The sequence below is a fragment of the Eucyclogobius newberryi genome, unplaced genomic scaffold (genome assembly GCF_026437365.1).
Source record: "Eucyclogobius newberryi isolate DKJ021-1_F unplaced genomic scaffold, fEucNew1.0.hap1 SCAF_11, whole genome shotgun sequence".
NCBI lineage: Eukaryota > Metazoa > Chordata > Actinopteri > Gobiiformes > Gobiidae > Eucyclogobius > Eucyclogobius newberryi.
In genome coordinates this window covers 10,415,729-10,427,918 of record NW_027315735.1, presented here as the reverse complement: position 1 = coordinate 10,427,918, position 12,190 = coordinate 10,415,729, and the positions used below count along the sequence as shown (strand labels likewise).

Genomic DNA, 12,190 nt, shown 5'->3' with positions numbered 1-12,190 from the left:
AGGTGAAAGGTCAGACCAAGAGCGGTTCAAAAGCCCCTTATGATGAGTAAAAAACAAGGCCATTTCCGTTGCCTGGATTGGCGTTATCGGGGCCCCATCCTACAGCCAGGCCTGGAATAGGTGCTTGATGGCCTTTCCCCATGGGGCCCACCCAGGCACAGCCTGAACGAGTGACGTGGGGCTATCCTCCCGTGGACCCATCACCTGCGGCAGGATCCGTAAGGGGCGGGTGCAGAGTGATCTTGGAGGCAATCGACGCCAGGGGCCTCGAAGACCAGATCTTCGGATGCAGAAACGTACTCACAATTTATTTTTTCTTTGTAAATTTCAGTGGCACAGCTTTTATTCAGGAGCGCTGTATCGTCAGAAAAGTATGGTCCTCCTCTATACATGCTAATTGTAATCAATTGGGATATCCCGCCCCAAACTGCGACACATGAACAGCATCTCAACGCACAGAGAACTTCATGGCACAAATGTGCATAACCAAAGACAACAACAGCAGCACAGCGGGTAATGAACAGTTCAGGGCCGGTAGCAGTCACCTTCATTTGCACTGTTGGTACTGACACATGTGAGGAAATAGAAAATGTCGGAGCTGTGTCATCCACATCCATGTTTCCTGTTTCCCCCAGATGCCCCCAGACAGTTGGATGAAGGTCCGCTGTTTCGTCCTCACTCCAAACGTGTGGTGCAGTGTAATGTTTGGGTTTCCTTATGTTTAAGTCCTTCTCAAAAGACCAAGATTTGTTGAATAGAAGATGCACAAAACACTACAAATGTTGTTTTTATGGGAATAACCCCATCGGGTTAGAAAAGGTGTAACCCAGGGGTCATGATATGTCTGGTCATGTGGTACCAGCTGGTTCACACAGTGCTTGTCCTGATGAACACCTTCTAACCAGTTAAAGTACGTCCCTCACACAATGATATCATTGACCTTCTCCAACCTTCTCTTTGTTTCTTATGGATCCTTGATGAGCACCTGATCCTGCATACTACTACATACACTGTTTATTCACCCCTGAAGCACTCAGTGTTCTTTGTAAAACACATTATCTTTTGCTATTTACTTTTGAGACAAAGACACAAACACAAACACTGTAAACTAGTCATGTTGGATTTTTGATTTATTGATAACCACAGTATCTGTTGTCATATGGTGCTGCATATTGACTCCACACTCCTGCTGTGTGTGCTTTACGTCGTGTCGGATTAGCGTCTGCTGTGTGCTGCTGTTTACAGGCTGAACGCGGCAGCATTTAAACACCTGATGTTTGCTCTGTGTGTGATAGCAGCAAATCCTCCTGAGACCAGCCGCGCTCAGGCTCAGCACGGCGGAGTAAGCCCCTGCTCTGTCTGGCTCTGGCTCCTGCAGGCAGAGCTGCTTTCCCTCAATAAATATCTGCAGCGCCTCGTGCATGGCGCGGGAGCTAATGTATAAATTTTGAAAATAAGATATATTGACCACAACTACACTAAATGATAGAAGGTTGAGCTTAACCAGAACTTCCTCTCTCCTCCTTCCTCTGCGTTACACAGCGCACACTCCAGCGCTTGCCGGCGCTTTTGGCCGCTTTGGCGGGATCGACTCTCACTGCCTCTGAGATCGACCGGTAGATCGCGATCGACGTATTGGGCACCCCTGCTCTAGAGCTCACGTTCTTTAATTTGTCAATGTCATAATTTCAAATGGAGGCGGGGCCTATATAATTCACTGCTTGAAACTATTGATCTACAAATGTTTTGCCTTCTCGTTATTAGTTTGGTTTTGGCTCCACAAACTTGCAATGGCACCATATAAAAAAGGGAATAATTCTACAGTATAAGGAGGGTCTGGGGCTTTGACAAGCAGCTTTGGTCACTTTATACTTGATTTTTGGTGTTTTAAAACGGTTTATACTTTTCTTCAATGGCACGACCAAACTTTTCCACCTCTCCCGGTCCCACTCCCGCTCTGCAGTCGTTTTCTTGCTCAGTGCATCACCTTTACGAGCCGTGATGAGCTCTGTCTCCACTCTGCTAATGGCTGCAAAGTTGATTAAGGTCAGTGGTGTAATGGTCCTCCGCGGCCTTACAGTAAGTAGCTGTGCGTGTGGTCCTTTGTCTGCTTAAGAGCTCATGTGCTTAGCATCGATCTCACTCACAGTAAGTACAGAAGGGGCAGTAAATCAGCTGGTGCTGGACAGTGAAGCCACTGCCTCGGACACCTCGGAGCACCTCAGGTCTGACGGCGCTGACAGGTTCAGCTGGGACAGAGCAGGCTCAGGGCTCTGTGTGCTCTGAGGTCAAGAGTTCAGGGTGTTAAAAAGATGTCAATCACCACTTTTATGTATATAGTTTAAATGTCCCCCCCTTTCTGGAGGGGGTCCGACACCTGCTTCTCTGCAAGGCGATGCTATTGCTTTGGCAAGAATGTTCCACAGTATGGAAACTGTTTATCTCCATTGAGACATGCAAGTGGTGCCAAAAGGCCAAGTTACAGGTCAGATCTTCACTTTGGCTTGCCTTTTGATCTACTTATCCACTAAACGCACAGATGATAATATACATAGTTTTGAGGTAAACACTAATAGAAAAGTAAAAGCTCACAAATAAGGAACCTTTAAATAAATGAAAGAACATGTTTCCACTGGAGTGGATTTGTGCGGTCCGACTGTCTTAAGTGAACTGTAGTGATCCAAAGTTATCCAAATTCGACCCTGAGAGCCAAAATATGATATTTCCAGGTCATAATGCGTCTAACATGATCCAAAGCCAAACATAAAGAGAGGAGAGAAGTAGTTTTAGATAAGTTTTAGTAGTATTTTTTTTCATCCTGAGATTGGCCTAATAATTATAAAGTATAATTTGGGACATTTTAGGTTTCATTTATTAAGAATTTGTTTGTTATGTTTGTTTGTCATTAGTTGCTAGCAGAGCTGACAGTTGCCACAGTTGCATTGACCGATACATCAAATGCAGATGACTAGCAGGACAATGCCTTGAACAGAGTTTAAAGTTTCATATATGAAGGATATTTGGGCCCGTAGGCTTTATTAGACAGGACAGCTCAGCGTGAAATGAGAGCTCATGGAGCATGGCATATGTGCTGCCTCCTTGACCACTCAACCACCGGTCAAATGGTCAAGTGTTCTCAGTAGAAACCTTGCCTATACGTCCAGCAGAGCTCATTCCAGTTGGGACCAAAAGTTCATTGGATGTTGGATGAAGCACGGGCTGGCTAAATGGAGCTCTCTCTACGGCTCTCAGCACTATATAAAATGTAATTACTTCACACAAAACTATCCCACTGGCTTATCATTTTGCAATAGTTATCCTAAAAATAATTCACTATCCTCAAATCAAATAAAACTTCTATAATCTACTGATGTGCGCTTTCACTGCTGTGTAACTATTGCCTCTTTGCAGTGTGTTCCTAGAGACTTTCCCCTCGAAATGCAGCAGCACAAATTGCCCTTCAGCCCCAAGGCAGTCTGGGTGTGATCTGAGGAAGCGGCAGCCGCCCAGGACAAAGACGGTAGCGTTAATCCGGCTCATCCTGCTCATTTAGGGCGGACACAAAGCGCGCTGGAAGTGGCACTTTGAATGTGCGCGTAGGCTGGCCAGTTAATCCTCCAGCCGCCATCACAGATCACCGATAACAGGACGCCAAGGAGATAAGAAAAAACAAAACATGCTAGCTCGGCACAAACACGCTAGCTATAAAACCCAAAGTGGCTTAATTGAAATGGCACTCCTTGTGTCTCCTGTGGCGCTGACATGATAAAGCTGTTATATTTAGATGCGCTCTGCAGCCTGTCGGCACTGGCGCCTCGTGTGCCAGTGTGCTTTGAAAATGATCGGCACAATTTGGAAGAACGACCTACCGTCTTTGAACGCTTTTCTTTGGCGTTTTTTCATGGAGGCCTTAAAAGATAAATGTGATTACATGATGAATAGCGCTGTTCACTCCCTGTGGACACGTTCTAAACATGTACATGCGATGGAGGCACAGGTGGTACAGGGGTCGTGAAGGTTAACGTGTACTTTATTGATTAGAGACATTTGACCCATCCTTCAAACTTGTCAGGAGCAGTGGGTGCCCCGGGACCAGACGAGGGTGAGAAATGCTTTATGTGAACAACATTATTGATTTGAACATTGCCTTACACATTCCCTTCAGAGAGAGTTCTCGTAATGTATTTATTTGAAATATTAGACTGTGCATTCTTACATTTTTCTCTATCTGATTACATTCTCTCAAAAACACTAACTCAGACGTCCAGACCGTGTCTCAGTTTCTTTCTTGAGTAATTATTTGAGTCACTACTTCTACTTTACTTCAACCGTAGTATAGACTGTCACTCCTCTGAACCTTCTTCCCTGTTTGTTCCCAGTAATTCCTACATATTCTGGTTAACTACTGTACATTTTCAATAAATCCCATGGAAATGTTCTAACTTTGAAACATCCTTAATCTTCTTGGGTTAGGCTTGGTCAGGACAACCTCAGGACAATGGATGTGTGTGTAGTTCAGAAGACTTTGTTTTGCCCCAGAACAGGGTTGGATTGATTGTAACAGTAATGTTTAGGGTGAACAGCAGAACGCTGTGTGCTTTCTGTGTTTTATCGTCTGAGAACCAGGAAGAACGCTGTTAGCATGCTAGTTATTTTTAGCTTAGTTTTTATTCTTACTATAACCAGTAAGACCTTTATGTTTTATTGTTTTATCCTGTAACCCGGGGGTGTCACAATGAGCCGTAGCTTCTGGGGGGCAGTGCTTCAGATTCAGTTAGCTTGTGTCTCCCGCCGCAAAGTCATGAGAGTGTTAAGGAAAGAAATGCATCAGGTGTGACCGAGCTGCGTGTAATCAGAAATAATCCACGCACATCCAGCAGATATGATCCGGCGGCGTGTGTACGACCAGGGACGGGAGCAGTGAAAATACCCCCAAACCCTGCAGCACATGGGACCACAGCGGCGGCCCTTCAGAGAACAAGCCCTTTGTTTTGGAAATGCTCTGAGCTTTATGTTCAGAGCCTCCCTCATGTTCACACTGTCTATTAAGAATGTATGAGGGAGCCATTACTGCTGGGCCTTTGTTTCCATATGCACTGGAATCTCTCTCTCTCTCTTTCTTACTAGTTTGTTTGGTCGTTAAATTTGCACTGGTTTTACTCCAGTCAAGCTCAAAATGGCAGAAAGTATTACTGTGTTAAAGGAATCTCTCTCTCACTGATTTGAGGACACTGAGGCGCCCATTTTAAGAAGTTAGAAGGGATGGTTTGGTTAGGTGAAGGTTAGGGGAACTGTATTGTCCCCATAGGGTAATTTGTCCTCTGCATTTGACCCATCATCAAAGCAAAACAAAATATATGAATTGTTTACCAAGTGTAGTGCTGCAGAAATCCGCTCTGTTTCTCAGTTTATTAACAGCTTTTTTTTTTTTACTCGACTGTTGTGTCTAAATATATTTGTCTATATCTTTAATTTAATGTACCTTCTGTTTACAACGCTATACAAAAACTGGACCAATCAGGCATTACCAGCTGCGAGGGGGAGGCTAGCAAAGCACAATAGGGTATAACAACCCGAGACAGGTAATCACGGGTCAGGACCTTCAGATTGAAAATGACAGTCGAAACCCGCTCTCGGTGTCACCAATACACAAGATTCTGTCCAAAGTACAGGGGCTATTTCAGCATGAGTGGGTGTTTTGTGGGTGTTTTTCCCAAAATCCTCCCATTGCCTAGTCACTTTTTCATTCCCTCCATTTACTCCCCCGACATCCTCACATTTTTAGTGTAAGAATTGTCCATTTCTTCCATCTTTTCAAAGTTAGTCGGGCAGTGGGGTTTTATGTATTCTGCAACATAGTCTCATCTTCAACACCACTCAAGATGATTTACTAAACAGTAAGTGGCTGTTCTCCCTAATAACATGGCACATATTATTGTCTTGCGCTTTGTTGCGTGTGTTAGCCCAGTGTGAGCACACATGGACCCAGGCAATGGAGGCGCAGAGCGATGGAGGCGCAGAGAGACGGAGGCGCAGAGATGAGCCCATGAAAATGACAGGATTAGACTGTCCACAGCCCCAGAGTCATCCCTCCAGCCTCCCAGCATGCACTGCTCTGTGGATGGCCTCTTAGCACGCACCACGGCCAGCCACCACAACAAACAACACACGCACGCGCATGCACACACACACACACACACACACACAGACACATGCAAACTAGCACCCATCTTGCTCCCTGTTATTACAAACACATATGTCAGTGTTATGTTAGAGTGCATTCTGCTGTCCCACTTACAGCAGAGCAGCAGCACTGATGTCACTCTGAGCTGTAAAGAATTCTGACAGTTTCAACATACTGTGTTGGATAAATATTGGACTTAGATCATCGATATACTGCAGACAGACTTTGAAACTACGTATGTCGGACATAAAACACCTACAATGAAAACGACAGATAGATACATGAGGTATGTATTTATCTGTCTGCCGGCTGTCACGGACTGGACTCAAATAACTTTAGACATTTACAAAACTGAACACATTTACCAGATCCTGGGACAGATGAGACATATGAGACATATGAGACAAATGAGACAGATGGGACAGAGTGGACAGATGGGACAGATGAGACAGATGGGACAGATTGGAAACATGGGACATTTGCTTGACTGACTTTGTTTTCTATTTTATTCTTTAGGCTACTCTGTTTCCTTTCTTTTCACGCTGTAATATATATGAAGAAAACTATATCTTTAATTTAAACTGCAGACTGTGAGTTCTTTTGTGTATGTACTATACTATACGTACTATATACTGAGAGGAAGTCCATGTTTGTGCCCAGCTGTGGGTCAGTAGCACACGGGGAAAGGACCACAAACACTGGAGAATGTTCTGTATAGAGTAAAACTTGGATATGTTTTGGATCATGTGCGTTTGCCCTGGTCGTGTCGTCGCTACAGCAACGTGCCACATTTGTGTTTGGTCTAACATTGGACTTCCTCTAGCAAACTAAATCTGATCCTTTTTCCACACACAGCTGCAAGACTTCTGTGGGACACGGGTTAAGGCGAGACACGGCGGCTGAGCAGGAACGAATCTTACATTAGAGACCAAAGTGAAACTTCTACGGTTTACTTACTACATAAAGGAACATGTGCTTTAAAAATGACATATGTGGGACATGACCAATGCTGGGTAGAGTTACTTTTAAAAGTAACTTGTTACATTACCTCATTACTGCCCTGGGAAACCAACATGTTACTCTGCTACTGTTTTATAAAAGAGTATTCTTGCATTACCAATAATCAACATTATTATATACTAACATATGTAGTATGCCCACAATCCCTTTGTGTTGCTGAACACAGTAACATAATCGTTCAAATATCAACTAAACAAGCAAAGTAAATGAGCTTTCTTTCTCTTTTATGTTTAAGATGAGCTCAACACAATGTCATACAATAAACACGTGTCGTCCTCAAGCAGTGAACAACATGAGCAGCGACGCACAACAACAGAACACACTTGTTTTAACTGTAGTTTATTTAAATCACACATTGACTCCTCACATACTAAATAGTGGTTATAATGAAGGAGAAGGAGTTTTTCCAAACGTGCATCTGAAAGTGTCTTTTCTCTTTGGCGTGAGGACAAGAGTCACTAGCTGCACAGTGCACGTGCTCACAACACGCCGAGCTCTGGGACTGTGCTGAGAGGACACATGACCAGAACTAACTTTACTGAGCTGAAAAAATGGGTGCATCACATTCCTCGTTCCTCTAAAAAACTTATTTGATCACTTTAATGCATTACCCCCGACACGGGACATGAATAGAGCAAACCAGGTCTAAAATGGGATTATTTCAGATCTAAACTGGGGCCCCGGCCCTTCCCCGCGTACACACCATTACTGTGTAGATGTAGAACTAAAGTTGCGTCCTCGCTGCAGTCTGATGAACTTCCTGAGAAATGGAAGCATAACGCGGGCTAAACTAACTTTGAATCGAGTTAGCCGCACAGGCCCGCAGCGCTGACGGAAACACATTAGCAGAGCCGGAATGTTCTCAGGTCTGCATGGATATTAGAAACAGATGAGGTCGGAGCAGTCACCAGCATATTGTTGAGATTGTGATGAAGCTGAAGTGGTTTTGTTCATGCAGTTTGATGAATATATCTGTATGTCGTGTTTCTGTGTCATTTAGTTCAAATGTGATACAGTGAAGAGGATGAAGAGGATGAAGAGGATGAAGAGGGGCATCTGCAGCCGGCTCATCTCAGTATTTCTCTCTTTCTCAGTCTTTCACTGTCAAGAATTAGACTTCAAAAACTGGAGCAAGAAATAAGAGGATTTCCTACATGAAATGCATTTAATCAAAAGTCTGCTTTGTTTATGATCTTAAAATCCATACTGAAAATAAAAGTTGAATTAATACAAGCCTAAAAAAGGATGTTATTGATCAGAACTACTTAAAACGCACAAAGATAAATGTTCTCCTTTATGTCCTGACATAAAGGAGAATGACTGCTCCATGGCTGCTGCAGAGAAGTGTTCTGCTAAGCCCGTCGCATGCAGCAGGAGCCCGAGCGGGTGCAGCACAGCCTCACTCTGAATAAAGATGTGTGTTTTGAATCCCCAGTGGAGGGGGCGGGCCTGTGTCACCAGGGGAACAGCAGTAAACATGAAACAGTTGAGTCATTCAGAATAAGCACTGATTTGACTTCAGTTGGACTGGCTTTGCCTTTGGAGCTCAAACAGCAGAGAAGAAAAGCTTGTCTTACTTTTAGTGGAATAAGCTTTCCAAAGTACTCATATATAACTCCTCCCTCAGGGCTGTATAAACTCCATCCCAGGCTCTTCAGATTGAAAATGACTTAACAGTTGGAACATCTTGATTTCCAGCGTCCAGAGTTGTCCAGAGGCCTCGTTTATAAAGGCCCAGCTCATGCTTGGTTTGTCTTCTGTCAGGTGAAGGTGGTTTCATAGATCCGGTCACAGGTTCTGAAGGATCTGCTCTGCCTTCGCTCACAGTAGATGGAGGTCCAGAGGTGCGAGCGAGGGCCTCAGTGTGTGTCCAACTACATGTGAATGATGAGTGTAATGATGTTACAGACGCAGCAGGAGAACACACTTTACACCTTGAAATGACTGTTACATCTCTGTTATGTTCATATCTCTGACTGTATGTGAACCATGATGTGAACACATGGACTCCTGACCCCGCCCCTCCACACTGCATTAGCATACGATAGTATGATTTAAACATGTATGAACTCATGCTGCAGCGCTGGGACTTACCTGTGACACACACACACAACCACACACAACACGCACTTACCCCCAACACACAAACAAACACACACACAACACGCACACACAGACACACACACACACACACGCACACACACACACACTTACCCCCAACACACACACACACAAACACACACACACTTACCCCCAACACACACACACACACACACACACACACAAATAAACAAACAAACAAACACATAAACACACGCCTGTAGTCGCTGCGTCCTGGGGGACTATGCTAATAGAATATTATTGTGCCACTTCTGTGTTTTTAAATGAATCCTATTTTTTGGAGGCTTTTCATGTGCAAATGAATGCGCCACAACACGACATGAAGCTGGTTCAAAAATGAGCGCAGTGATCATGAGGAGCAGAGGAGGAGAACAGCACAACTTTAGAGCAACGTTAGAGGAGGAAAATGGGTCAGATTCATGTTTAAGAGCGCGGGATGGTCTGGGACTCCTGCTGATATCCACAGTGTCAGTGTTTGTAGTTAAGTATCTCTGTCTGAAGCTACTGACCTGTGTCTGCGCTTTACCAATAAAGTCGGATTTATAATTAAACTTCGAGAGGGTAAATGAAATAAAGGGAAAAACCATTATAATCTCTCTCTCTGTCTCTCTCTCTCTCTCTCTCTCTGTCCATGTTCAAGTTCAATGTAAAAGTTCAATGTTAGTCCAGTCCTTGGTTGACTTCGTCCTTCTCATCCATTTTATTGTTGCCTTTTTGCTGCAGCCTAAAGTACACTCCACAGGTCCATCTGTCAGCATCATGGCTGGAGCTCCACATCCAAGATACATCGGGCCTCATTTAAGAATGTTTAAGTAGAAAATATGTCCAATTTAAGAACATGCTGAGAAAGCTCTGTGTCAGATTCTCAATGCACAGTGCCCCCAGCAGAAGTGCCCTCAGCAGAAGTGCCCCAGCAGAAGTGCCCTCAGCAGAAGTGCCCCAGCAGAAGTGCCCCAGCAGAAGTGCCCTCAGCAGAAGTGCCCCAGCAGAAGTGCCCCAGCAGAAGTGTCCCCAGCAGAAGTGCCCTCAGCAGAAGTGCCCCAGCAGAAGTGCCCTCAGCAGAAGTGCCCCAGCAGAAGTGCCCCAGCAGAAGTGTCCCCAGCAGAAGTGCCCTCAGCAGAAGTTCCCCAGCAGAAGTGCCCCAGCAGAAGTGCCCCAGCAGAAGTGCCCCAGCAGAAGTGTCCCCAGCAGAATTGCCCTCAGCAGAAGTTCCCCAGCAGAAGTGCCCCAGCAGAAGTGCCCCAGCAGAAGTGCCCCAGCAGAAGTGCCCCAGCAGAAGTGTCCCAGCAGAAGTGTCCCCAGCAGAAGTGCCCTCAGCAGAAGTGCCCCAGCAGAAGTGCCCCCAGCCGAAGTGCCCTCAGCAGAAGTTCCCCAGCAGAAGTGCCCCAGCAGAAATGCCCCAGTAGACAATAGAACATAGACAATATGAAGCTACATTACATAGATCCTGAGGGCCCTATTTAAAACAAATTACAATCCTACTAAACAATTGGGGTGGTGCATTTTAGAGCCCTAATATTGTACATATCCTGTTTGTTGTCTAACCCTGATGTGATGCCAACAGTGACTCAAGGCTAAACTGTATTCTGTGTACTGAATGTGCCTTGGCCAGCAGGGGTCCAAGCCCGAGGCCCTAAGCTGCAGGCTATGTAGCCTACCTCTATAAGGGCCAAGGGCCAAACCCAACACTATGCTGTACACAATGACACTATATACTATATTAGCTCCAAACGTGAGCGTGAGAAAACTGAAGATAAGCTGCCGGAGGAGCATGGACACATAGCACAGAGGGAAGGCTGGAACCAGGTCCAAAACAAGAATCTAGCAGATGCCATAGAAGTATTGGAGGTCAGAGGTCAGAGCAGCGCGAGTAATGTGTTAATATAGCATGTGTGGCAGTATGGCCTGCGGGCAGACCATGCCACTTCTTATTGGCTAATCATTAGGGCCGTTGGCCAATAAAATGTTGTTCAGTTTTGTCATTCATCCTCTGACCTACGCACTTCCTGGGTCTGGGTGTTGCTCCACGTACCTCCGCTCTCCAGGTAGTAGTTGTCCCTTATGCTAATGCAATTCGATCGTGTAGTTTTACTCATAAAATGGTTTCTGTGGTTTAGTGCCGTGGCCTGTCACCTGGCGCCGCTTTGTTAACGCTCCGATGTGATCTCTGCTGACTCGGGATTGTTGTGGTCTCGCTGTCATAGCCCCACAACGCGTGGTCCCGGGCAGCTAACGTGGTACGTCCTGAGCGTGATATGCCGGTAGCCTAGTGTTCAGGTTAGCGTTAACCAGGTCTCTTTTCAGATGTAACCTAAACTCTCTGGAGCGGCGGTGTGCGCTGGAGCCGTTGCCTTGCCCTGCCCTCTGTTGATATGGATGTCTGTGCCCTGTGTTGTCCAGATCCACTGGACTCTTAAAAGACTATACATCCACGCATAAAGAACTGATACGAACTGTGTTGTTACCTAAGCCTGTGTTAAAGTATTTATTAAATTAATAGCCTGTTAAATAAATTACATGTGAAACTGGAATCTGCCTCTGTATAATCAAGAACGAATCTGTGTGTCCTTTTAGTTAGTTTTCCGGGTGTAAGCCCGGTGGCGTTGTTGGTTTTATTTTCTTTATTTTTATTTAATTTAAATTAGTTTAAAACATTTATAGTACCACCAGAATGCCACACATGCACTCTAGTGCCACCTGCTGGCAAAACCAAATAAAGTTTTAAAAGTTACGAAAGTTACATACACATTCAGAATACAGTTCATCTGTACATTTTCACTATTCTTCCCACCTCTGCGGGTGAGTACCCTGTTGTGGTGGAGTAGCTGTGTCGGGGCATTTTGCTGGTGAGTGTTATAGCTCTAC

The 12,190-nt window shown here is 45.0% G+C and overlaps 1 long non-coding RNA gene across 1 annotated transcript; it reads left to right on the top strand.

Annotated features, from left to right (window-relative positions):
- The first annotated feature begins 11,316 nt into the window (after positions 1-11,316).
- On the top strand, positions 11,317-11,850 carry LOC140346785 (uncharacterized). The gene is made up of 3 exons (XR_011924334.1): positions 11,317-11,370; positions 11,443-11,562; positions 11,630-11,850. It is a non-coding gene; the product is annotated as an uncharacterized lncRNA (long non-coding RNA).
- Positions 11,851-12,190: the final 340 nt, after the last annotated feature.